At 35.9% G+C, this 26,705-nt stretch overlaps 1 protein-coding gene across 1 annotated transcript in view; it reads left to right on the top strand.

The window, feature by feature from the left end:
• Positions 1–26,705, top strand: part of LOC118270235 (alpha-2Db adrenergic receptor) — a 432,810-nt gene that overhangs the window by 176,777 nt on the left and 229,328 nt on the right. The gene's annotated exons all lie outside the window — the stretch shown is intronic.

Here is a 26,705-nt window from a genome sequence, read left to right as displayed (position 1 = left end):
GTATCGTGTCACTTAAGTCAACTAATACGTTATGTGTATACCAAATTTTGTCAAAATCAGTTCAGTAGTTGTAGCGTGATTGACGGGGAAACATCTAAATATCAAAACAAATAAACTTTCACATTTATAATAGTAGTGTGATATTATTATCTATTCCCTGGAAATACGAACAAAACCGCCGGCAGAAGCTAACTAAGATCAATTTTATTACTAAACTAGCTTCTATCAGCAGCTTCGCTTGAGGTCTCGCGGGATAAAAAGTGTCCTATATATATTCATATTATATATTCCAGACTATAATCTACCCCTGTTTTAAATTACATCCCGACCCCTCCAACCATTTTGACGTGATTGAGTAACAAACACACACACAAACACACAAACTCACAAACATTCCCATTTACAATATTACTTATTACTAAATAGATACTCAAATATTGACCACAGAACTTGCACACCGACGGTACAAAACTTACATCACATTGAGCGCTCTCGTCGCTCACTACAGCAAACTTGGAACTAACTGTCAACACGACTACAAGTGTAGGTATCAAGTTAAACTAACTGTTAGTTAGGAGCACTAATAATTAGATGTGTGTCACACAACTTTACTTAGGAAACTGGCTATTGGTTACTTGGGTATTTCATTTTGTAGATAGACCTTTTTATGTTTTCTTATTGGTTTTTGTGTTTTCGGTATAAGCCGGTTAACGATCAGACGGATAACCTGATGGTAAGCAATCGACGCCGCCCATGGACACTCGAAACACCAGAGGCGTTGCCGGCCTTTTGAGAATTATGAATTTTGAGGGTTATTGAAGTATCGGGGATTGGGAAGGGTAATTGGACCTTCGGTGTCCTCACTTATGCAACGAAACATAACGCAAGCGTTGTTTCACGTTAGTTTTCTGTGAGGCCGTGGTATCGCTACGGTCGGTCGAGCCATTCGTACTGAAGCATAGCTTCCCCACACTTTTAACTGTGTAATATATGTTTTTATCTGGAATTTATCCTTTGGGGCGAGCTTCTCTAGGGGATTGACTAACAGACTGACACGTTCAGTATTTTGTTTGAATTAGAAATAAAATTTTCGTGCATTTACAAAAGTCCACATACACGTGCCACTCAGACTGAAAACAACAATTTGTGGATCACACAAAGAGTTGCTCCATGCGGGAATTGAACCCACTACACCTACACCTACCCTAGCCAACGGGCTAGCCATCTGTGCAGTCAGAATAAAACCCAACCAACCAATACAAAAAATAAAGCAATAATACATCGTAAATTCAAAATCAATACTGCCGACCCACTAAATTAAAATGGCTGCAAGATAGCGGAGTTTTCAAATAAATCCTTACAATTGACACTGGTTTCGTAAGTGGATGAGATTTATCGCTTTTGTTTCAAATTCTTACATTTAATATTAGATCATGCCTTTATTGTTGTAAAGGGGATAGGCAGAGGTAGTAGGTGAGGTTATATGAACGGTTTTGTGTTTTGACCACTCTAACGTCCATGGATAGCACGGTATCCAAAAAAAAAGGAGCGTCATACGTCCATGGATACTATAGTATCCAAAGCGACGAGTTCTGTTTAACTCCCTCTAGTTTAAAATACGGTCTTGTTTGGTGGGTTTTAACTGATTATCTATACAGCTAAATAAATTGTTCGACGAAAAAATAAGACATGGCGTTGTAATATGCTTTGACAAACAAAATATAAATTTTTAAAGTTAGTTGACTTGACTTGTGAAGTGTTTTTGTGAGTTCCAACAATTATGTCGTAAATACTACAGTTTTGTTTAATTTATCTTGCAAGAGTTATACATCAAAATAAACTAGAAGATTTGTGCTTTACGATGATGTATAAATATCACAGTTTTAGCTGATAAATCTAGTCTAATTTTAACTTCAAACGATTGTTTCGAAAAAAATGGCCGGTCGTATGGTGTTGGCCACTTTTAGTTTTGTTTATACATATTTTATTTACTTTGCATTACAATAGTATATAAAATATCGAAATACATTTCGTAATAAGCAAAATAATACATTTTTCAAAGAGAAATATACTAAATTCATTGAAGATTCCATAATAATGTCAATGTGTTCCTCAGGTTTTTTGATGTGTAAAATTACGAGTAGTGTTTTCTTTCGATTTAATTACAATACTTAGAGTTAACCGAATATAATCATATATACATCAAAAGAAAGGGTAATAAGTCTAGTTTGTTGTAAATATATTTTATTGATAAAATATGCAATAGTTGTGCCGTATATTCTAAAAAGGTAAAAATAATTCTGTTTTTTTTTCTGTGTTTCATGTTTAACCCGTTTTATTGTATTTTAAAGATTAACTAAAGATTTAAAAAAATCGTTAAGATTGATCAGTATTCTTCTATCTTTTTTTTGGTATTCTTTTCTTTATTCTAGGCATTACGGTTCAGTAGCTATATAGGTTTTTTGTTACGACGAACTTGCGAGTCGCGCGCGGTTCGGATGCCGTGCGCGGCTGGACGTTAGAGAGATAAACGGTCGCGCGGGCCGGACGTTAGAGTGGTTAAGGGATATGTGTTAACAATTTGCGCGTCGCCGGGGCGAAACTCCGCTGCCGCGCCAGATTAGTGCGTGGCGGGACGAGCTCCGGCGCGATCTCATGGCGGAATGGCAGCAACGACTGTCGCAACCGAGGGCTGGGCTCGCTGTCATTACAGCCGTAAGTCCCCTCTTTGAGGAGTGGCTAGAGAGGCGCCATGGCGTCCTCACCTACCGCCTGACGCAGGTGCTTACCGGACATGGGAGTTTCGGTAGGTTCCTGTTTTTGATTGGGCGGGAGGAAACGCCCGGGTGTCATCACTGCGAAGACCGTCCGGAGGACACGGTGGAACACACGGTTGCGGTCTGCCCTGCGTGGGCTGAACACCGCCGTGCCCTCAGGGAAGTGATCGGCGACGGCGACCTCTCGCGTCCGGCTTTGGTACAGGCCATGGTGCGGAGCGAGGGGGACTGGGATGCCGTCTCCTCCTTCTGCGAAGCAGTTATGCTAGCTAAGGAGGAGGCGGGACGCGTGAGGGAACGAACTTCCTCACGCCCCAGCCGACGCGAAAGACACTCCGGGCGTCGGGGATCGCGTGACGATCTCCGGCCACCGTAAGTGCGGGTCTGCGGACGGCGAGCAAGGGTAGCTCGCCGCCCGACCAGAACCAGACCCGTGCGTGCCGCGCGTTGCGTTCCGCGCGCGCCTCAAAGAGCCATCAGACCACCACAGATGGGGCCCAGTAGGGCTGATGCTTAATCCGGAGCTGCGGACTACCTAGCGGGTTTACCGGGGCTCCGGCTCGACAAGCAGGAGTAGGAACGGGGTGGTTTTTAGTCAGTAAGAGTCTGACACTCCCTCTCGCTTTGCCCTGGCGAGAGAAGTCATTGGATGATTTTCCCCCCTGAAAAAAAAAAAAAAAAAAATGTGTTAACAATTTTGAAAATTCTATGAATGGTGTAGTCGGATTAAGGTTTCAATTTATTTTCACACTAAATAAAATTCTAATAAAATTTACTTTGCTAAGTTTTAAGTTGACCAAAAATATAAAGCGGGTTTACCGGAGCTCCGGCTCGACAAGCAGGAGTAGGAACGGGGTGGCTTTTAGTCAGTAAGAGTCTGACACTCCCTCTCGTCTCGCCCAAGGCGGAGAAGACATTGAATGTTTTCCCCTGAAAAAAAAAAAAACATAAGGTAATCACATTCACCACAAAATGGACGCGAAAATAACCGCTTTGTATCAATTTTCCTTAACAACGGTAACTTTTGACAATATCACCCAAGTTTTTGAGTTAAAAGAAGTAAAATTTTCTGTTTATTATGTAATTTTGAAAAAGTTTGGACAAAAGAAAGATGTATGGTGTTCTGTTGTGTTGTGTTTGGAAACATGACGTTGGAATATGTTTTTTATTTAAGAGAGTGACGGTGAAACCCAATTTATTGGTGTTAAATTGTGTTGTATTTAATTTGGTTAAAAAGTTCGCTTTTCATGTACGAGGGTGCAGGTTTGAAACCTACAAACGACAAGTACCAATGTGACATTTTCTGAGTTGTATGTACTGTCTAAAATAATCTAGTAATCATCGTAAAGGAAAACATAGTGAGAAAATCTGGGCTTATAATTTCATACTAATTTATAAATGCAAATGTTTGTGAGTTTGAGTGTTTGTTACTAAATCATGTCAAAACGGCTGAAGGGATTGCAATTTAATTTGGAACAGGAGTATTTATGGTCTGGAGATAACATATAAGATACTTATTTAGATATTTCTGTAGGATAACACATACACTTTTAATCTCACGGGACGCGGGCAAAGCCGTTAGCAGAAGCTAGTCTAAATTAAGTTTGAAATCCCCAACCCGCATTGAGCAAGCGTGGTGATTAATGATGATGTGATGATGTGAGTAAAGGCTTTAGTCAGTAGTGGCCATTAATGGAATGTTGATATATGATGTATAACAATGTAACCGAAAAATAACAAATGCGCACTATAACAGTCGTAAATATGTTTGTATTTATTTCTAGAATCATTCCATTTGAAAAATAACAGCCAAGAAAATTTCCAAAGACGATCAATTATCATTTATATAGTAAATTAAATCCGTACACTGCCTTTAAGCCTTGAAAGTATAAATAAATATACCTTGCTACGTCAAGCAGAATCTTTTAAATTTTCACTACATTAAACATAGATGTTTTGGTCATGTTTAAAGGGCGAATGAAAGGCGATTTACAAAAGAAATTTACAAGATAAATGGAAGTGTGAACATCCCGACTTTGGCCTTGGGACACTGGCCTTGGAAAGGTCATTTGGTAAAAATAATACTGTGTGGATGTGTCTAGTTTGTTTGTTTGGAGAATCTTTAATTTTAAAACGAGTAATAGGTTCGTTTCTTCTTCATAGGAATCTACACTTTGGAACGAGCAAATAGCTTCAAAAATGCCTTCCAGGTCTATTTGAAAGAAATAATTTTGACTTTGATTTAGGTTTAATGTAAGGCCGACTGGCAAGTTTTGTGATCATCGTCACAAGATATCCACTGCTGAACATTGACCTTCACCAATGACTTCCACACTTGACTGAAGGCTAGCTTCCATTATAAATTAATGCATTTTTTATATAAAAGCATCATCATCACACTAATTGTTACATTTCTTTTACTGCATTTTTCAGATCTAAAAATAGTATTTATAAATGTAAATACAATTTTTATAAAAACCTTTTCAATAATGAAACAAGGGAAAACGAATCCTACGAGCGAACAAAAAGAGTTTACTTTTAAATAACGGCGTAAAATTAATAGCATTAATGATTGCATTCATTTATTCCCTCTTGGATTACCATTCAGCGTAGCATCGGTGCATTGAGAGGTTTCATTAAACCGAGTCACCAATAAAATAATAATTTCAATGGATTTTATTCATTCATGACATCCATACTTTACAGCTATGTATGCTTCGTTAAGCAATGTGCTCGTGTAACTACAGATATCTCTACTTTTTTAATAGAATTATTATTGTTATAGTTAGGAAAGTGTGTTGGTTTCTCTTTTTGTCATGTCGCATAGACCGGGTTTGATGATTTTCAAGGTTTGGGGTCATGGAGGAATGACTTCTCTTACTGACTAAAAACAACCCCGTTCCTACTCCTGCTCTTCGAGCCGGAGTCCCGGCTACGGATAGTTAAGGTAGATGTCTTTCTTCACATCGCATTTTCAATTCATTTTCAAGCTGTAAAATATGGGCTACTTTTTAACCGACTTCAGAAAAAGGAGGTTCTCAGTTGGACCTGTATGTATGTTTGTGTGCGCTTATCTCTCTATGCAGTTTTCAGCAAAGTATTTTTCAGACTTATGAAGTTTTAGTTATATGGCACGTAATTCTCGAGCCAAATTCAACTTATGGTCTAGAATTACATATTCTGCGGTAACACAGAGAAACATACATACTATATATTATATAATTTGTATGTCAGTCGAAATTCCAGGTGGACGAGACCGCGTGCTAATGATAGGACGGTCCCCTAAAGTGTAGTGACGGAATAGTATGCAAAATAGGTGACAGCTAGCGGTCGGAAATTACTAGCGGACGATCTTGCTTACTGACATATTCTTGGGTCTATGTTCCACTAAATGATGATAATGATGTATCAAAATAATGGCTACAGAAGTCAAATTCGGAATGTCTAGAGAAAAATAAAGGATCTTTAATAATAGGGTAAGAAAAAACTGCGTTGATACTAATATGCGTAAGTGTGATTTTTTTAAACGTTACCCCACACTAGCATTTTCCTCTATGTCGTGGGTGCGTCTACAAACAAACAAGTTCACATATACAGTCATATCTATTTGAACTTTTATGTTGCTACGTCGTTGTAATACCTTTGGTGTTCCGGGTGTCCCACGGGCAGCTGCAATTGCTTACTATTAGTTGATCCGTCTGCTCGTTTACCGGTTTATACCATAAAATAATAATTCACCTAAAATGCTAAGTGTTCCTCACAGACTAAACGTTCATGACTGTTATAATGTACATGTCCAACAAGCCAATTACCAAAATCTTACATAAAATATCGCACACAAAATCAAACCGATCCTTAATATTGGCAGCGCTTAACATCTAAACAATAGCCATAAACTGTATGCGCATAATTTAATTTACACACAGTATAATACGCTGAAACTTGCCTGAAATGCGGTCACGATAGATATTGGCGAGCTTGCAATATTCCGCTAACTTGGAACCGTCAATTGGAGCGGTGTCGGACAGTATATTTAGCTATAAAGGGTCCATTATGTAAATAGAATAGAAAGTGCGACGCAAACCTATTTGAGTTGCGTAGTTGTGTCAGTAGGATCACTTTGAAGGTGACTGTTATTGAAGTAAACTAAAAGTGTAAATGAAGGTAATTTGGGTGTCAACTGTATGTGAACTTGTATGTTCCGTCTGTAAACGCATCCACGATACAGGAAAAATCCCAGTAAAGGGAACCACCAATTAAAAAAGAAAGTTAAAGGAAATCAAAACTAAAATATGGTCTAGTTTTTGCCTCCCTAATCTCCCCAAATCCCCAGTGCTCAAATCTCCAATTTCCAACAGGCAGGTAAATCACTTATAGATCTTCTGGTGTTGCAGGTGTCCATCCGCGAAGCTTGCTTACCATTAGATGATCGGTCTACTGAAGCTTATGCTATAAAAACAATAATTAAGTTTCTGGAAATATTACTAAAGCACACTAAAGAAAATTTTAAAGTATTTTAAATCCAGTACTTATAACAAGTTTGGTTCTCCAAAGTTTTAAACTAACAGAAATAATTTAAAAACGTTCCGTACCCATACATTACAACCGAACAAACACGAGACTTCATTTATCTAAGTTTTTCTAGCTTAGCAATAACTTAGAACAACATTTACTTAACTTAAACAAATACTCTTACTTAGTAATTAAGCTTCTGCAAATAACTTACCTAGTGGCCTCTCATCTACGATAGAGCCCTTCTCGTAGCACCGTAGCCGCGTAGCACCGTAGCAGCTACGCCGTAGCGCATACATAATATATCACTTAGGAGTTTTTAGTGGTCCTTAGTGAAATGAGAAAACTCGATCTCTTTGTTTGAGTTAGAACTATACGTATATTTGGTATTTTTAAATGGTTTTATTACGTTAGAACTGTGTATGGGAATTTCATTAAAATTTCATGTATGTGAGAAAAATGTTTGAAGTACTTAGATATTTTGATGAGTCAAAGTTTAATTATATATTTTAAAGTGTATAACATTTGTTTTAAGTTAAAAGAATACATATTTTCACACAATTATATTATTTGTTAAGAAATGAAGTTTAGAAAATAGGGTTTTTAAAGATATTTTCTGGTTCAATATATGATCAGGAAAATGGATTTTTAACCCATGAATTGCAAAAACGGCCCCACGCCTAATACTAAGTGACTAATATTAAGTCTAATTTTAATTAAAATATAGTGTGTGCTTAACCAAACTCTTTGGGGAACAACACATATCATACTATATTTTAACAAAGTAACCATTAATTAACACAATCCCTTCAAAAAGAACAATAGAAAAACAAAAATCTTTAAAAAATCGAACATAAATTTTTGAGAACCAATAAGAAAAAAGCATGAATATAAATTATCCAATCATGATGCGATGAATATTGACAATCGTTGTAATGGCTTTTTTCATTGGACGTCACTCAACCATGTATTGTGATCGGGGGTACTTAAAAAAGGTAATTTCATACTCACTGCGATGCTGCAATTAATCTGGGACCGCGATCAACTGGGATTAATAAAAAAATGTAAAATTTTAATGAGTAAAAGCTTGTACGAGTACTGTACATACTTATACCACGAAAATCCGTTCTTGGTTTCATACAATATACTCGTAATTTGGAGAAGTTGACAAAGAACGTACATACATAACCTCAAGCCTGTCTCACATGGAGGCAGTCAGAGACAATGGAACGCCAATTGCTACGAATCTTACACATCTCTTTCGCTTCTTCCAGTCTTTTCATGCATGCTCGTCGAAGAAAAAAACAAAGATTTCATATTATGCCGTTACGCAATATCTTTTACATACTACATTAGAAATATTTAATTAAAAACGAGAGGTCGCCCGAGTAATTTGTCTAATATATGTCAAAAATCAATTCAACAATTTGGAATATTTTTTTAAAATAACTATCGTGAGACCATACCTAATTAACTAAAAATCACGGTTTAATCACGTACAATGCACGCTGCTCATGATGAAGAGTCCCTCTGTGATTCGAAACTACCAAAGCTTTTCTCCATTAAGGTACGAGAGTAAACCGTGATTTTAAGTTAGTTTGGAATAACTTGATACTCTACCAATACCTATAAAGTCGATTGAAAATCGTTACCTTCAATTGAAACTTTCCTCTTTAAATGAATGCCAAATAAAGATAAATATTTGATTTACTAAACCGCTCATAAAGTCCGGGACTACAATACGAAAGACCAATGCACGTCCAGCCAGAACAAAGACAACTTCTTTTTCTTTTTTACCTCTAGAGCATAGACCAAATCCTTTGTCCTTTTTATTTTATTGATAGTTTAAGGGGGAACTAACGAATTGTACACAGAGAGAGCGAGTGAGGAACTACTTTTTTTAATTTTTTGTTTTTGTTTTCTTCACAATTACTGTGTTGTGTAAAATGTATTGTTGTTTTTGAGTTTCTTGGCTTTTTAATGTGGAGTTTTGAAGTAAAAGAGTTTTTTTGTCTCTTAGTAACCACATCGCCCAAGGTAAAAGAGGTGAAGTACATTATATTTGTTTGTATTAGTTCAGTAGCAATTCCAAGCATCATTGCAACAAAGAAATCTTGGTTTAATATTATTTTATTTTTCAAATTGTTCAACTTACTATTTAAGTATAAGCTAGAATCTTTTGCGCACCCTACCTCACGACTCTAATGAGGATTATTTTTTCGACGCTTTAAGTTAGTTTTAATTTATTTTATATTTTTTTAAGGTATATTAATTTAATCTGTAAATATTTTAGTTATAGTTATTTTTATTATTTAGTATGATTTATTTAGCAAAAAATTCACAATAACTTACTCAAATCCGGAATCAAAATCAAAATCCATCAAACCATTCATTTCACTACTAAACCAGAGTCTGAAGCAATGCTTAAAACTAATCTGAAGCTGTTTCATTGTCTGAAAACTAGTTTCAAGATATACTTCAGCTGAGTGAGGTCCTGAAATACTAGAGTCTGAAACGCGACGCTTTCACCGTCTTTTCAGCTGAAATGTACTGTAGTTAACCAAGAGGGTGTTTTCAGTAAGGCACCTACTTGTGTAACTTGAAAAATCAAAATGATAAATGTTTATTTTGTGTGTGAAGTTCAACATCTAAATAGAGTAAAGTTTTGCTTTGTTTATATTTTTAAACTGTCACCAAATTTTAACTTCTCTAGTGCTTGAGGTGTCAGCCAATTTTTTTACCATCAGGGGCCTTAGGCTTTTGGTTTAACGAGATTGAAATGAGAGCGCGTTTGGCGCTGTGATTGGTTGGTTTTATTGAGCAGGCCAATCAGAGCGCTGAATTTCGTTTAGATTGCGTTCAACGTAAAACAAACTCGTACGATGGGTACAGGTGATCCAACCTATAAAAACTTTAGTATCTTAGGTAGTCAATAAAACGACAATTTGACCTATTGTCAAAAATTCAGAAAATCCTGCAGTTATTGCCAGACCAGAGAGTCAAACCCAAAACTCCTTTCGCCGTTACAGTTGTGAACAAAAAAGCAGTCAACTCCACTTACAACCCACAACTTTTCTTCGACTCGCGAAAAGGTCAAGTTGAAAGAAAAGAAAGAAAGAAAGAAAGAAAGAAATATTCCTTTATTCCCCTACTTCCCATTTCCCTCTAACATTTAATTACAGCAAGAAAATACCCACAAACTAATATAAAAACCCTCCCATTGTGTTCCATCGAAGCCACGATCCACTGCTTTTTATTTCTGTCGATTGAAATTTATTTGACGCATCTCTATCTCGACAGTCGACATTAACGCCAAGTTTTATCGACAACGTCTTATCGACGCGCTCCTCTCTAGTGCTGACGTAATTATGGCAGTTAACGGCTTTTGTATTTGGAATTAGATGTTTTTTGTTTTATTCGAATTTCGAATGGTCATAAATAAGTTGTCTAATAAAAACTCTAACATAAATATATTTCTCCAGACTGTCTCGGTTTTTGAAAAGTATTAAGTAAGTATGCCTGGAGAGCAAATGATTCCAGGTTGAATTCATGGATCGAACAAAGTTTTTTTTTTCTGAGTCTCTTCTGCATAGAGATTCAAAACGCACCATATTACATAGAATTATAATTGAACAAGACTTAACATAATACAATAACTGCTAATATCATCCCAAAAAAACAGCCAACAATATATAAAATTAACGAAACCTTTATTTCAGAATATCTGTAGACATGTACCTACCCTTATTATAAAGTTGAAAGTGACGGGTCTCAGGCGCGAACCAAAGGAACCGCCGTCACGAGGTCTTGAGGGGTTTTGTCACCGCACAAGTATTGAACAGTGTTTTTAAAAGAATCATTATTACAAAGAAGCTTAAAAATTAAAAAAAAATATATAACTTTCGTGAGACATACTAAATTAATTATTATGTTATCGGTTTACTCGCGTAACTTTTAACGAGGAACTCAACTAGTTTCAAGCCATGTTAGAGGCTCATATTCTTGAGCAGCATTCCGCGACACACGAGGTGGCAGTTGTCGCACTGCAATGGTGGTCCATTTCACGGATCACCGTAAATGTAAACTCAAAGAAAAGTATTTATTTGAGAAACATAGGGTACATTAGAGGTTGTAGAGTATACTGCTATATATGAAGAGATCCTGCTATGTTTTACTTTGGAAAGCGTATAAAATGTAAGGAACTGAAAACGCGTAAGATTAAACAGATGTGTATTAACTGCTATCCACTGCTTCACTCGTATAGTCAAAAGAATAAAGTGTATAATCACTCTTTTGCCCCCAAAACCCAAACACTATACCAAAAACTACTTATATGATGGCAGTTTTTTATTTTCGGTAATTTTTAAAGGACGTAAGGTGACATTGACTCGAACTTGTGGGTGTATGGGAACAGGTGAACTTTCCCTAATAGGCTGTCTTGTATTTTTTCGCATGACCAAGGATGTTAAACAAAAACTATATCAAATAATCACACCTTAAAGGCAATAACTCCTTAAACAATCCTAAAAAGAGAAACAAACAAACAAATAGACGAATTTTGTAATATTATTTTTGACTACATAAAAGTTATGAAAACTAAAATGTTCACGATTATAAGCTAAACGAAAGAGGTTTAATTACTGAAAACAAACGTGTGTAAACGTAATACTTTTACAACTCATATAGTATTTATTTGTTGCCAGTATTTGTTTACAGTCGGAAAATTCATTGAAAATACTGTACAGTTTCGTCTGAAACTATTTTCAGCATCACTCACACTGAAAATATATTTCACATGAACATACAACCATTCGGAATTATTTCTAGTTGCAGTACAAAATGTTCGTATTATGAAAATGTTTTGAGTTCAAAATCCTTGTTTATTTTATTTAACGTTGAAGATTTATTAGTTTTGTTTACTTTCAGCTTACAGAATTTTGAAGGGTTATTTTCTTCGTAATATTTCCTACTACTCATGTAGCGTATGTAATAATTAATGAGAATATTACTTACCATTGAATTTAACACAAGTAATATAAGGTCACACCTTATAATCCACGAAAGAATAAACAGAAATATTTTTAATGGCGATGTCGGGATAAACTTGACACATACGATAAGTATTGGCCGCAGAAAAGCAGAAAGCTCTGCATAAAGAGGATTGAAAAGAGGTGCCTTTGCCCTGCAATAGGATGACCACGGCTAAAAATAAATAAATAAACATGTCACCGGATTAATAAACAAAGTTTCCGTCGCCAATTCTCTTACTTAAGCATATATATTTTGCTCAACATAAGCATCAAACTTACCACCTCTTGCAAGTCTGTCACACTTATCACCACAATCACTCGTCTAACCCAGCCAATCAAACCAGGAAACCTGAAAACGAAGACAAAAAACGTCATGAAAAATCTAAAAGCTTTTATACTATAATATACTTATATCAATCACCTTGCGACGTATTACTTCAAATGGATGTCGCGACTTCCAGGGGCTCCCACTGAATAACTTTCAGGCTTTCACCCCTGAAGTTTGAGTGACAATTGAATTATTAGTTATTATAAGAGATGACTGCTATTTTTGTTCAATGTTCAATGGCGTCGAGGGAAACATTTGAGGGTTGTGTCGAGAGTAGTGTGAATATATGTTTTGTATGTTTATGTGTGTATGACGCTAAAGGCGTGGTGCTTTAAGTATGTAAACTATAATCAATAGTATTTTGTAGAACCAAATATTGCATTTTTTTTTTAATTTCTCTGTGATAGTATGAAGACTGCAATTGACCCTCGTGTATGGCTATAAGTTAAAAAGATAAATGACTGCGCAGTTGCTTCGGTGGCTGGACAATCAGCTGCCATTTAACGTATAGCAGGTTCGATTCCGGCACGAAGAAACTCTTTGTGTAATCCACAAATTGTTGTTTCGAGTCTGGGTTTCATGTGTATGTTATACTTAAACATAACTGGTGCTTAGTAGGTGTTATAAAACCTTACGGAAATTTACTAAACTAACTCGACTGCCGAGACGAAAATAAACCAAATAAACATTATATTTAAGCTTATTTTCTCGATACTACTTAATTCAATATTTTCCTTAAAGAAACACATTTAAATATAATTTATTCATTCGAAAATAAATGCCTAACCAAGACCGAGTTCCGCAAAAAAATCTAAAGAAAAAAGCGATTTTTCCTTAAGCTTCATTTTGGCCTTTATAAAATATAAAAATAATTCACGTAATTTATTCAAAATGGCCCTCAGATATAACTATAATGATAAGCCAATACAAAAACAGTTTATCCAGTTTTCTGAGAGGCCTTTCATAAAATAAACCTTAGATGGAAACCCTTGAGGCGGACATAATCTTCGGATTAGGAATTGCTCATTTAGTTTCGAATTGATCATTGCTTAGATGAAGTATAAATGAATAACCGAAAAGATTACGGTCAGTATGATACTCTACTATGAACACGTAACTGAATTAATGATGTATGTAATAGTTTAGGTGTATTAAGTAAAGATGTTAAGCGGGTAATAATTGCCAAAGTAGAACGAACATGAACCTTTTCAAATGTGATTTTAATTCGTTTCAAGAGATGGTCTACAGTTTAGCTGTGGATTTTTAAGTGACTATCATGAGTCACTAAATTAATATAATCACGGTTTACTCGTGTAAATTAATGGAGAAAAGCTCTACTAGTTTCGAGTCATAAAGGGACTCTTCATCATGAGCAGCGCTAACGAACGGTCTAAGCAGTAGGCTACGCGACGTAGCCACATCTGCACACAGTGCTCATGATTTTGACTTTAGAAAAATAGAAAAAGAAGCGAAATCGGTAAAGCTGTTCTCGAGATTTGTGCTCAGCACCACATTCTACGATTCATTTTAATTATTATACATAGATTAATTAAATTAAAGTAAAACTAAATACATAACAATAATTACATTACATAAACATAACAATAACAAAAACTACAACAAAAACCCCACTATTAGCAACATCAACATCCACAGTAATAGGCCAAGAAAACAGAACAACATCAAGACGTTGACTTACACGCAACACAAGCCCGTATGTCTAAAATCCAACCCTACTTGTAAATCAACTAACCTTACGAGTCAAATAAAGGATTCGCCCAAATAAATACAATCCCTAACGTAGGTAACCCCCAACGATACTCCACTGGACTTGTGTTTGCTTCTGCCCAATATTTCCTTTCTGAGGAACACGTCGCTCCTTCGCTCAAGATTAACATAATGGAAAATGGTTCCAACAAGCTCGGCTGGTTTTAGGAAATGAGTTTATTATTATTATTAATAAATGATTTACTTCTGTCTTTTTTACTTTTTTGTGTTTGGCTTTGTTTAGTTTTTAAGAGTGTTGTTTGTTTTTTTTTTTAGAGAGAAAGATTGATATTATATTTTATGCAACATGCAACATCACGCCTTTTATCTCCGAAGGAGTAGGCAAAGGTGTACATTACGACACGTAATGCCGCTTTACAATAATTTATACTCACTTTTCACCATTTGCGTTTTAGTCCCATATAATAGGTGGTGAGACTATCGCCGTATATTGGGCGCAATTTCAGGCTCAGTGTTAATACTAAGAAAATTTTCGAAAACGCGGAAAGAAGCCCAGTAACACTCTGCCTGACCCGGGGTTCGCACCCACGACTCCTTGTCCGGCAGTGGCGCCACTTATTATTGTACATACATCCTATGAATAAATAAAAAAAAAATACTTATTTAAGTTTTTATTTCATAGAGAGAAAGTAGTTGCGATCTCAAATATCTGAACGCTTTTGTTAAATTTTATTTCTGTTAAAGATTTGAGTGGATCAGAGTCCACATCTACCTCAGCTCTTATAAAACCCGTGGCAAGACTACCGTTAGTAACCAAATGTATTCAACTCAACATACGCCTTCGTAAAGGTAAAGAAATACGCTCAATTGATATTAAACAGTACACGCAAATGCCTACACAGCATTCTCTATTCTATGTACATAACATTATTGTACAAAATAGGTAAGCACATCTTTATACTCAGTCGGAGCAGGTAACCTACCGCACTGCGTTTTAATGTAAACTTTAATGAGCATACCACACAAAATATTAAGTATCCCCTAAGGTTTAAGTGGCACATTACTATTTATTCCGGACACTACCAGTAATAAAAGGGGTTAGTACCATTTTGGCACCTTTTATTCAGGATAGCTTTAGTTTCGGGTACGTTTAAATAATGTTGTAAAGTGTAAAGTGGGTGTTTCATAGACTCACGCCTTTTTTTCTTTGAAGTACAATATTTTTGGTTAGTTTTGTTATTAAGTAGCTTTTGCTCGCGGCTTCTTTTGCGTTAAGAAGTTGTATTAATAATGGAATTTATCAAAATCCTTTCTTAGGGGATACTTCCGTCATAATAGCTTTTTTGTTTTTCTTTTTTTATATACCGATGAGACTGCCTCGTTGGTCGAGAGGTCGCAACTGCAACTGCCGGACAAGGGGTGTCGGGTTTGATTCCCGGGTCGGGCAAAGTATTGCTGGGCTTTTTTCGGTTTTCCGAATATTTCTCAGTAGTAGTACGTAATCTGGAATTGTGCCCAGTGTATGGCAATGAGCTCCTATTACATGAGACTTATAACACAAATGGTGAAAAGTGGGTGTACATTGTATACAAAAGTCAGTACAAGTGCTGTATAATATACTTAGGTAAATGGTAGGTCCAATAATATACTTGTCTGGTCGTCATGATACTGAGAATCCCCAAATCGACCCTTAAACTGGCTGCGATGTGAGCTCGTAACGCACTGGGCATCAACAGATCAAAACTATTAGTATAGCGTGTGGTACAAGGGAGAAGATTTTAGAGTTTCTTAGGTAAGTATTGGTTTTAAGATTTTCAAGATACAAGCCATGTAAGGTTCTTAAAAGGTATAAACGATATCAACTATAGATATTTTTTTATTGAGGAAGGAAAATAATTACTAGATATGGGGGTTACGTCAGAGAGAGTGACAGACTGAAAACATGACTGACATGACGTACTGACTAAAAACCATCCCGTTCCTACTCCTGCTCTTCGAGCCGGAACCTCGGTACCCCGTTAGGTAGTCTGTAGCTCCGCGTCGGCTATTAGACTTACGGGGACCGTCAATGGTGGTCTGATGGTTCTTTAATATTTCTACAGAACTTGTCAACTTAGTTCAGTATTTGGGTAGTTGACAATAGAATATAATGGGTTCATTACAATCTAATTACAAATAAAACCATCTCTTGGATACAACTTTGTATTGAATAAATCTGATATTGATCAAAACCATAATTAGAAATATTGATTAAAGTAATAAATACTGCTTCTATTTTCAATGTAGTCGTGTGTAGTAATAACAACACGGAACACATTCCCCTACTTAATCCCAATAAAACACATTTAAAACAATTTATTAATTTATCAAAACACGAAAACTAAATTAAAATCAACTCGCTACCTTTCCTCAATCACACCGCACCGTAACAGCTATTCTAAATTCGACGCATACTCCGCAATATCAAGCAACTCATCGATCCAGGGATCATCATAATGCTAACGCAATGTAATTTCGATAACACCCGAGCGATATTGTAAAATATATGACGGTGTAAATTCGGACATGTTGATTTTATATTATGTGGGATCGTGAGAACTATTTGGAATTTACTAAATAAGAGTAGGTCGTTGGTATTTCTAAATATGTGTTGTAATGTAATGGTGTTATGATTCAAAATAGAGTGTATTTATTTTATTTATTGATGGTAATAATATTAGTGGTTTATTAGCTTTGTGTTTTGATGTGCTAAAATGACACTTATGCGCTTTGAAATTATGGCGACAGCTGCTTGTTACAGATGATATGGATGCATAAATTACAAATTTGATTACAATTTTACGAGCGAATTATTCAAATTCATTTGTCACGTAATTTCTAAAGCAGATCACACTCAGACCTGCAACACAAAAAATAAATTGATCTTTATGGGTATCGAACCCGCAACCCATTACACAGAAGCCGGTCGCCAAGCCACTGCACCAGTCACTAACTTGATTAAACAGCAAAAATTTTTAAATTGACATGGTCACTAACACTATCATTAGAGAGACGGGATATTATACCGCGTTTATTTATGTCTATGAGTTTCCGATATTTCGGCACTGTTGCAAGCGCCATGATCACGGATGGTATGGCATGGTAAATATCCCGTTTCAAGTTCTAATGATAAACAGCAAAAACTATAGGATTATACATTATCTTTCTCTTTCTTTTTCTCTTTCTCTTTCTCTTTCTCTTTCTCTTTCTCTTTCTCTTTCTCTTTCTCTTTCTCTTTCTCTTTCTCTTTCTCTTGCTCTTTTTCTTTCTCTTTCTCTTTCTCTTTCTCTTTCTCTTTCTCTTTCTCTTTCTCTTTCTCTTTTCTCGTCTCCTCTCGCCTCGCCCAAGGCGAGAGAAGTCAATGGATGATTTTCCACCCTCAAAAAAAAAATACTTTCAGCCACGACCCTCATACATTGTCCCCTGGCCTCCGATACAAAAACTGAAACAGCAAATTGTGTGTAGTCAAAGCCAAAATCAAATCATCATCAGTAATCGCCGACAGTTCGCTTCTAGACTACGGCCATCGTCTGTATAAGAGCCTGATAGTTTTAAGTATAATGTTACTAAAGACTTTTTTTATGAAACACGATGGTAAGCAATCGCCGCCGCCCATGGACACTTGAAACACCAGAAGCGTTATAAGTGCGTTACCGGCTTTTTAGGGGTTAGGTTATCGAGAATCGGGGATTGGGAAGATTGGGAAGGGAATTAGGCCTCCGGTAACCTCACTCACACAACGAAACACAACGCAAGCGTTATTTCACGTCGATTTTCTGTGAGGCCGTGGTATCACTCCGGTCAAGCCGGCTCATTCGTCCGAAGCATGGCTCTCCCACACTTATCATGTCTAGGAGTTTTCGATATTTCGGCACTATTGCAAGCGTCATGCTCACGGACGATATGGCATAGTAAATATCCCGTCTCAAGTTCTAAAGATAAACAGCAAAAAAGTTAGTAAATTGTTGTTTTACTAACTTTATTAGTATTTGTGCTCCAGTGAACTTGATTCCACATCAAAGCTATCTAAAACCAGAATCCAAAATACATCGTTGAACGCCCGCCATCTCATCAGACGTAACTTTACCAAATCAATTACACACAACCAACTGAATTGATTACAAAATTACAACACGTATTGAAAACCGCATAATACCAGTTTAAACCGAATTAATTTAGATAAAACCAGTTGAAACCGGTTCTATTTGGACCACAATGTATGGCAAATATTGTTTTTGTCTTGTTTAATTTTGTTGTAATGTTATATTTATTGCCTTTTCAGTTAAAACTATTGTTATTTGTGTTAATTGTGCATTTAAATTTATTAGTTCGGTGTTATAGTTAATAGATTTTATGGTGAATGTAAGAGAATGTTAAAGGAAAGAAAATGTTGGTATTTCAATTTAATTGAACGAGAATAATCAAAACGGCTTGAATACGAGAAACCTTTTATAGTATTTTAATAACACAAGCTAAAATAGTTAGTAAGTAAGAAACTAATAACTGTTGGAATAAATAGGCATATGCGTTATTCCAAACCCATAATCTACTCCTGTTCCAAATTACAGTTCGATTCCCTTTCCCCTCTGATTCAGAAACAAACATACACACAAACAGTGAATGACTACTGCCAAAACAACAAAAGTCAAAGTCAAAGCATTTATTTTTCAATTAATCCAAAATTAGGCAGTTTTGAAATGTCAAATTGAATTGTCCGTCAGTCTGTCTGTCAGTGAAACTAGGTAAACACTTTTTTAACCCGTCGTCGTGTGCCGAAGCACGGATCCATGGGATACACAATGTGTTTTCTAATGTTGTCTTATATACGACATACGAGAGGTTACTCAACTTCATCTCAGCAATCTATCACATAGTTACATCGTTTAATCTCTACCAAACTACAGACTGGTCCATCAAAAACTACTTAAACATTTCCGACAAATTAAACATCAGATGGTATATAAAACGCTACAAAGTAACTGACCACAATCATCCGCATTACCATGCAAACGTTTCTGAGTTTACAGCTTAACACAGACATACCGACAGTAAAACTTTGATAGTCCGTGACGAATCGCTGTGAATTCGCGAATCGTAAACATTTACGACTTAGAAGTAGATTAAGTCTTGTAAGCCATGTGATGGGAGAGTAGAATTATTGAATACTTCTATTCTTTTCGTGGGTATTATTGGGAGCCGACTTATAATCTAATAATTTAAACATACATATTATAATAATGAAAAAAAAATATTAAAAATATAAAAAGCAGTAGCCCGTAGCAGGCAGTCAGGGTTCAAGAGAGAGGCATATTCGAACAATACACGTCGTGTCCAGAAGGACTGCATTCTGCATCAGGCCCTTCACCTAACTATCTAACGTTAGCCTACTCAGATGTTGGTCGAGGCTTTCGGCTATGAGGCCATAAGCAGATACGACTATCTGTACAATGATTGCTGAATCTATACCCCACATGTCGACAATCTTATGAGCTATGTCAACACTTAGATGATTTATCTTCAATGTTGACGATCTCAATCTAAAATCATTGGACTAAGAAAGGAATTTTTGCATGGAGTTTCTGTTCGAAAATCCTGCTCAATCAATAGATTTTGGATTGAGATCCTTTAGTTGTTTTTGTCGTAAGAAACATTTACGACTTAGTAGCAGATTAAGTTTTGTTTGAGTAGATCCCAGTGGAATCGAAGGACCAAATTATATTGGCCACGTACTTAATGTATGTGATAATTTCCCAATGGATCTTGACCTCTCATTACATGGCCCTTTTTGTACACACCAAACTATACATAACCAGTTTATCATGGTCTCGCTTTGTATCATCTTTCCTCACATTCAAAGGTCAGTTTATATTGGTCTTGTGCAGCTTGATGTGTTGTCGTGTTAAATTTAATGATGTACGTTTGTTTAAATAAACATTAACTAGTTTGGTCTTTGGGTACGTTTTTATGAGTGATGTTGCCAAGGGACTTCTTTGCTCTACTCCTGTAAAATAAAGAATTATCTTGTTAGGTTTTATATAGTAGTTAATATGATGAATATACACATAGTATAATAAGCCTCGAAGTTTAGTTATAATTAAATTATGAATAAGTCTTTAAGAAATTATTATGTTATCGGCTTACTCACGTAACTGTTTGAGTATGAGTGTAGGTGTGAGTAAGCCGATAACATATTAAATAATTTAGTATGTCTCACGAAAGTTATAATAAAATTAGGTCTTTAAGGATTTAACATGTTCTAAAGTCAAAATCGAAATATCAAGTCGAAATTTCAGGTTGCATGTATATTATTTGTTACATAAATTTAACATTGTATCTAAATGTCTTCTAAATGTTAAATTCAATTTAATTAAATAATATGTGGCATAAAAATCGTGATTTACACACGTACATTAATGGAGAAAAGGTTAACTTGTTCCGAGTCAAAGAGGGGCTCTTTATCACGAGCAGCGTGCGCAGACGCGTGACATCGCACAGCTTACTGCTATAATGCTATAAATATGCTAAAATGCTATTAAAACAATAATACAAAAAATATATTAAAAAAAGATATTGCGTACATAATCATTCCCTATACTATCCAACAATACCCTAATAGCTACATAGAAAACTAATACCACTACATACAATCTCCAAACCCGTAACAGAACTCTTCATCAAAACTCACTAAACCAATTCAACGCAACATTTATCCGGAACATAAAGTCTGGAAGTACTGCAACTACTTTAAACAACATACAACTACTATCTACTATGTAGAACATCGTTCCATCAATAATACGAGTTACATTGTCTAATATGAGGATAATAAAATAAAACATACATTGTTGTGTGTTGAATGTCGAATTTATCTTCCCTAAAAGGGGATAAGAGTATTTTTTCAACTACATACATAAATGTGGGCAATGAAAATTGCATTGTAATGATTATGTTACATTTATGTCTTCTCCCGCCTTGGGCGAGGCGAGAGGGAGTGTCAGACTCTTAATGACTAAAAACCACACTGTTCCTACTCCTGCTTTGAACCGAAACCACGGTAACCTGTTAAGTAGTCCGCAGCTCCGGCTGATTTGCTTCTGTCAGGGGGCTGCAGCTATCGTACGCATTCCCGTGGGATAAAATATATCCTATCACTTTAGTCAACTCATACCCTGTCTGTATACCAAATTTCATCAAATCTGTTCAGTAGTTTCAATGTGGTTGATGGACAAACAACTGAACTTTCACTTTTATAATATTTGGTGCATTTGCAATGTATCGGTGTATGACAATAGGTTCACTCTTGTAATAGGATTTGTAAATTACAAATAAATACGTGAAATTAGTATGCAGTGCAACCATCATCATCTTTAAGCCTATAAGTGAACATTATTGAAGGAATGAAAATCGTGATTATATTATGTGGTTTTTGATACAGACTTTTACTCTGCTTAGTAAAAGTATTGATTATATACATCATACGTAACAGAATATAACTAAACCAGCTAAGTCAATCAACAAAGTACCTAAAAGTTTAAAAAGATAATATAAATTTTACTACTGGCTGACTTAGCTACCAGAGAATCCAATATCATTTGCTTTAATTCACAAAAAGCTTTGGGACTGCAATTTTTATACAATTTATCTAACCCCCGTCTGTTGCAACTTTGCTCAGCGCTACTTTTTACTCAAAAGACCAAATTGGATCGAAGGACCAAATTCTATTGGGTAGTATTTTTCCCTTGTTTTCGGAATTAGTTTCTTTCTCTGGTTCGTAGTAGCTTTTTGACTTTGAACATTTTTACACAGTTTTTACAAAGCTGTGTAAAAATGGAATAAAATATCCGTTCTATGGCAATAAAATGGTCCTTTATGGGGGCATAGATCTTTTAACATAACTGGTGAATATTAGAGGTTATATTGCATGTACCTACATGGAATTTTATTTCTTTATTTTATGTTTGGATGACGTTAATTGAATAAATCTAAGAACAACTAAATTGTTTTAGCTCATTTTTATTAATGACATACCTACAAGTATGTATAATATATTTACAAAGATGGAAATAAATCAATAAACTATTCGAGATCGCTTTAATCTGTATTGAACCCGATTACCGAAAGGTAATTGAAGGAACCAGGTAATTGAAGTTGCCAGTGGATGCAGGTGGCGGCTTGTCGTTCTACGTGGAGGACCAAGGGGAGGCCTTTGTTCAGCAGTGGACGTCTCTCGGCTGATGATGATGATGATGATGATGAATTGAAGGAACAAGCGTGTGGTTTATAGTTAGTACGAGCCTAACAAACCATTGAATTTCATACACAATTAATGTGAGAATAATTGTTTACTCTACACTTCCATCAATCGCTTGATTTAATGTTACATTTTAGGGCGTACGTTTCTGGAATTTTGTGTGATTAAAGTTTGAATAAAGTTATTATAAAACAACGTTTTTGTATCAAGCTAGTGTGGGATTGCTTTTTTAAATTTAATAATCATGCAACCGCTATGGCAACCGCGTCAGGCGATACGCCAAGGCAGTGTCCGTCAGTGCAGTCAGCCGCTAGTGCAGGGGGCTTAGAGTTATGTAAAATCAAGTGTTTTAAGCCTCGACCCGGTGCTGCGGATGACCGATGACCGATGAGCCGGAGGCCCGATAGGCCTCCGGCTCGAAGAGCAGTTGTAGGAACAGGGTGGTTTTTAGTCATTAAGAGCTTAACACTCCTTCTCGCCTCACCCAAGGCAGGAAAAGCCATTGGATGATTTTCGCCCCACAAAAAAGTACTTTAAGTCCAGTTTCACCAAAGATATTATTTGATTTTCAACTTCGAAAGCAGTAATAGCAATGTGTCTTATATCTAATGGTTGGCAATAACGCACTTCTTTACAAAAGATTACAAATAAACTCAAAAATTACTGCTTCAGAAGTAAGTTCTTTACACCATATTATACTCAGAGAAAACCGTCATGTAAACACCAAATGACAAAAAAACCTCAAGGTCATTAGACTTTGGAAGCCAAGCCACTGCCAGGGAGTTTACACAAACCTTTTTTTTACCGAAAGTTAAACATTTTAGAGTTTTGTTCCAACACAGAATGTGAGCTTGTCAACTCATATTAACTTTAGAAGAGTTTACCTTTGGATTAGAGGCACGGACCTTTCTCAAACATGTGTCATTTAAAAATATTTTAAAGGACATTATAATTGTACTAAAAAATATTCGTGTATGCTAAACTCATATGGTTTATGGAAAAAGTAGCCTTAATCACACTCTACGCTTATCTACTATATTCAGATACAAAACTCATATGTTTCGGTGCAAAAAAATTCCTACGTCTTTTTCTTTTTGCCATTAAAATTAGTTTTCCAGGAACAACGTTGAAGTAGGTATTTACTAGGAACAGATACAGTGACATACCGAAAATAAGCAAAGACTCAGGAATACATTCAAAACACAAGACCTCCTCAAATTACATTCCAACATCTAAACAAAACATAACTCAATCTCGAAGCAAAATTGCCTTCCTACCATTTTTACTCAAACAATGAAGTCTGCCTACCCCTTTAGCTGTATGTAGGTAATATTATTAATATCACGATATGTTCACTCCGACCCCATTTTGCGGAATGTCGAATTGTTTCATATGATTTATTGTGGTTGCGCCGCACCAAGCTGCGTGCTGTCATACACACGCGGCAGATGGAGTTAGGAGCAACTAGAACCGGTTCGCAGCGGTTAGAAGTGGTTTGAACTGGATAGAAGTGGTTAGAAGCAGTTCAGAGTGGCTGTATTCGGTTTATTGTTGTTGTTTATGATGATAGAGTGTCTTTTGCGTGTGAGTATTGATTGGGTGTTGGTACATTAGCTCATATTATGATGAAAATGAAGTAATTTTGTTCATTCATTTCATATATGTTTGCAAAGACTGATCGTGCCAAGTTTGATGTTACCAGTCATCAGTATTTAATGAGTATATAAGTGAAGTTTTCAACATTAAAATTCTAACTAGAAGCTATAGATTTGGTTATACGTCCGATATATCTTAATATAGAAACTCCTAACCGTAAATATTAAACACTTTCAAAGAAAACCTAAGAAAACATTGCAAAAACCACAAAATAATCCTTTGAAAGAAATCACAAACCACTTCCAGCAACACAGACTCCGCACAAACATCTGCGGTACCGATATTATTTTCTATTTTAACATAACATCGCTTGAGTTATTCTCGTTGTACGGCCAAACACATTACACCCCCGACTTGCGAAGTCGGGTAGAGATTTGAGTACACTCTAGAAGAGAGGTCGCTTTTTACCCTCTTATAATATGACCACTGAAGCGGTTTGAGCTAGTTTTAGGTTGAAATTTTGGGTCTAGTTTTAGTCATTTATGTCGACTAAGGTTTTCAACCAGAAATGTGCTATATACCTATGATGCGAGGATGTAATAGCTAAGCTGTGAAACTATGTGACCGTTCCCATCGATACTAAACTATGTAGCTGTGCGAGTAAGGTTTGTTATGAAGATGCGCCACCGCAAAGTAGCTGCACGAAGAAGATGAGCATTTTTTGTCCGTCTGTCTGTTTGTTTGTTCTGTTGACTTATCACTGAAACGGCTGCATTGATTTTGATGAGAACTTTATTGGCAAGGAGTTGATATACTGAGGAGTACTTTTATTCTAGCAAATTTATCCTATTTTAGAAAAATCAAAACCCCAAATTCTTTCAGAAATCAGTATTCTACGCGGACGAATTTGCGGGGAACAGCCAGTCTTAAGATAAAAAAGAAGAAATCCCAATTTGCTATAAAATTCATTCATTAAACCAAATCCCAATAAAATCTTCCGCTTACCACTTACAATTCTGCTTATCCATGCCAAAAGGAGAATGCTGATACAATATTATTATAAGATATCGTTTGAATTCAAAGATTTCGCTGATAATCAAATATCTTGGCTTGAGATCGGTCCAAATTTAGCTGCGTCGTAAATATTTAGTGCAAGCAATGTGAGGAGTTTTAGTATGCATTGAGTCATAAGTGCAGATTGCATAAAATGCATTTTCTTGTTTAAATTTAGATATGGGGAGTATATTATTTTATATACTTACATTGGATGTGGTATCTTTCTATATTTGTGTTATTTTTTGTGAGACATACTAAATTAATTTTATATAGTTTTTGGCTTACTCACGTAACTATATGATGAGGAACTTGACTAGTTTCAAGCCATACCTTTTTTGAGGGGGGAAAATCCTCCAATGACTTCTCCCACCTTGAGCGAGGCAAGTGTTAGACTCTTACTAACTAAAAACCACCCCGTTCCTACTTCTGCTTTTCGAGACGGAGCTCCAGTAACCCACGAGGTAGCCTGACTAGGTAGCCTGCAGCTCTAGTTCAGACCATAACGCGGACTTACATGCTGTAATGCGCACTTCTGCCTACCCTTTCAGGGATAAAAGGCATGACGATACGTATTCTAATATTTCTAGGTTAAAACCAAATACAAAACAATCTAAGAATGACCCAAAACATTTTGCAAAGGAGTTTTCTTGTAAAGGAATTCAAAATGGCGTGTTCTTTACATCAAATATTTAGAGAGCGAAATGAGAAAGTGTTCTTTTGGCGATTTGTAAATATTACAAAAATATTGTTAATTGTACGGATGGCCAGGTTTCTGTTTCTCTTGCTTATTATTAATAGACCTATGATTTTTTTGGTACCTTTGTTTCTTTTAAACTGAGTTTCTTCCGAGGATTAGGAAATGAAATGGTCTTTCTATTAGCAGTTTTGGAAAAGATGGCTGTTGCTATTGTTGATGTTTTTGTTTTTAATAGTAAATTGATGGAGATTATATTTTTTTACTGGTGTTTTTTTTTACAGTTTCTATACAGTTTTATCGTAAGACGCGTAGGCTGAACCAATGTAACTTTTTCCGAGTCAATTGTAGTTTCTAAGATTATTTAGACACCACTGACAAACGGTGAAGGAAAATATTGTAAGGAAATCTGGGCTTATAATTTCTAATTATAAGTTTGGAATCGCTCACTCAGATTGAGCAAACGTGGTGATTAATGCACAAACCTTCTCCGTGTGAGAAGAAGCCTTTGATCAGCAGTGGCCACTTATATGCTGATGATGATGTGTGTGTAGTGTAGGCTGTATAAAGCTACATTCTAACTGCACAGTTAAATCGTAAGGTGTGTAACTTTGTACCGTGCATTATAGTTCTTGAAGTTTAAAACGCCTGCACAAATTTTGCAACCATGTAAAAGTCTCGTGTATGGTGGTGT

This window comes from Spodoptera frugiperda, chromosome 13, assembly GCF_023101765.2.
Source record: "Spodoptera frugiperda isolate SF20-4 chromosome 13, AGI-APGP_CSIRO_Sfru_2.0, whole genome shotgun sequence".
In the NCBI taxonomy this organism is placed as follows: Eukaryota; Metazoa; Arthropoda; class Insecta; order Lepidoptera; family Noctuidae; genus Spodoptera; species Spodoptera frugiperda.
This window is presented reverse-complemented; position numbering and strand designations above follow the sequence as displayed.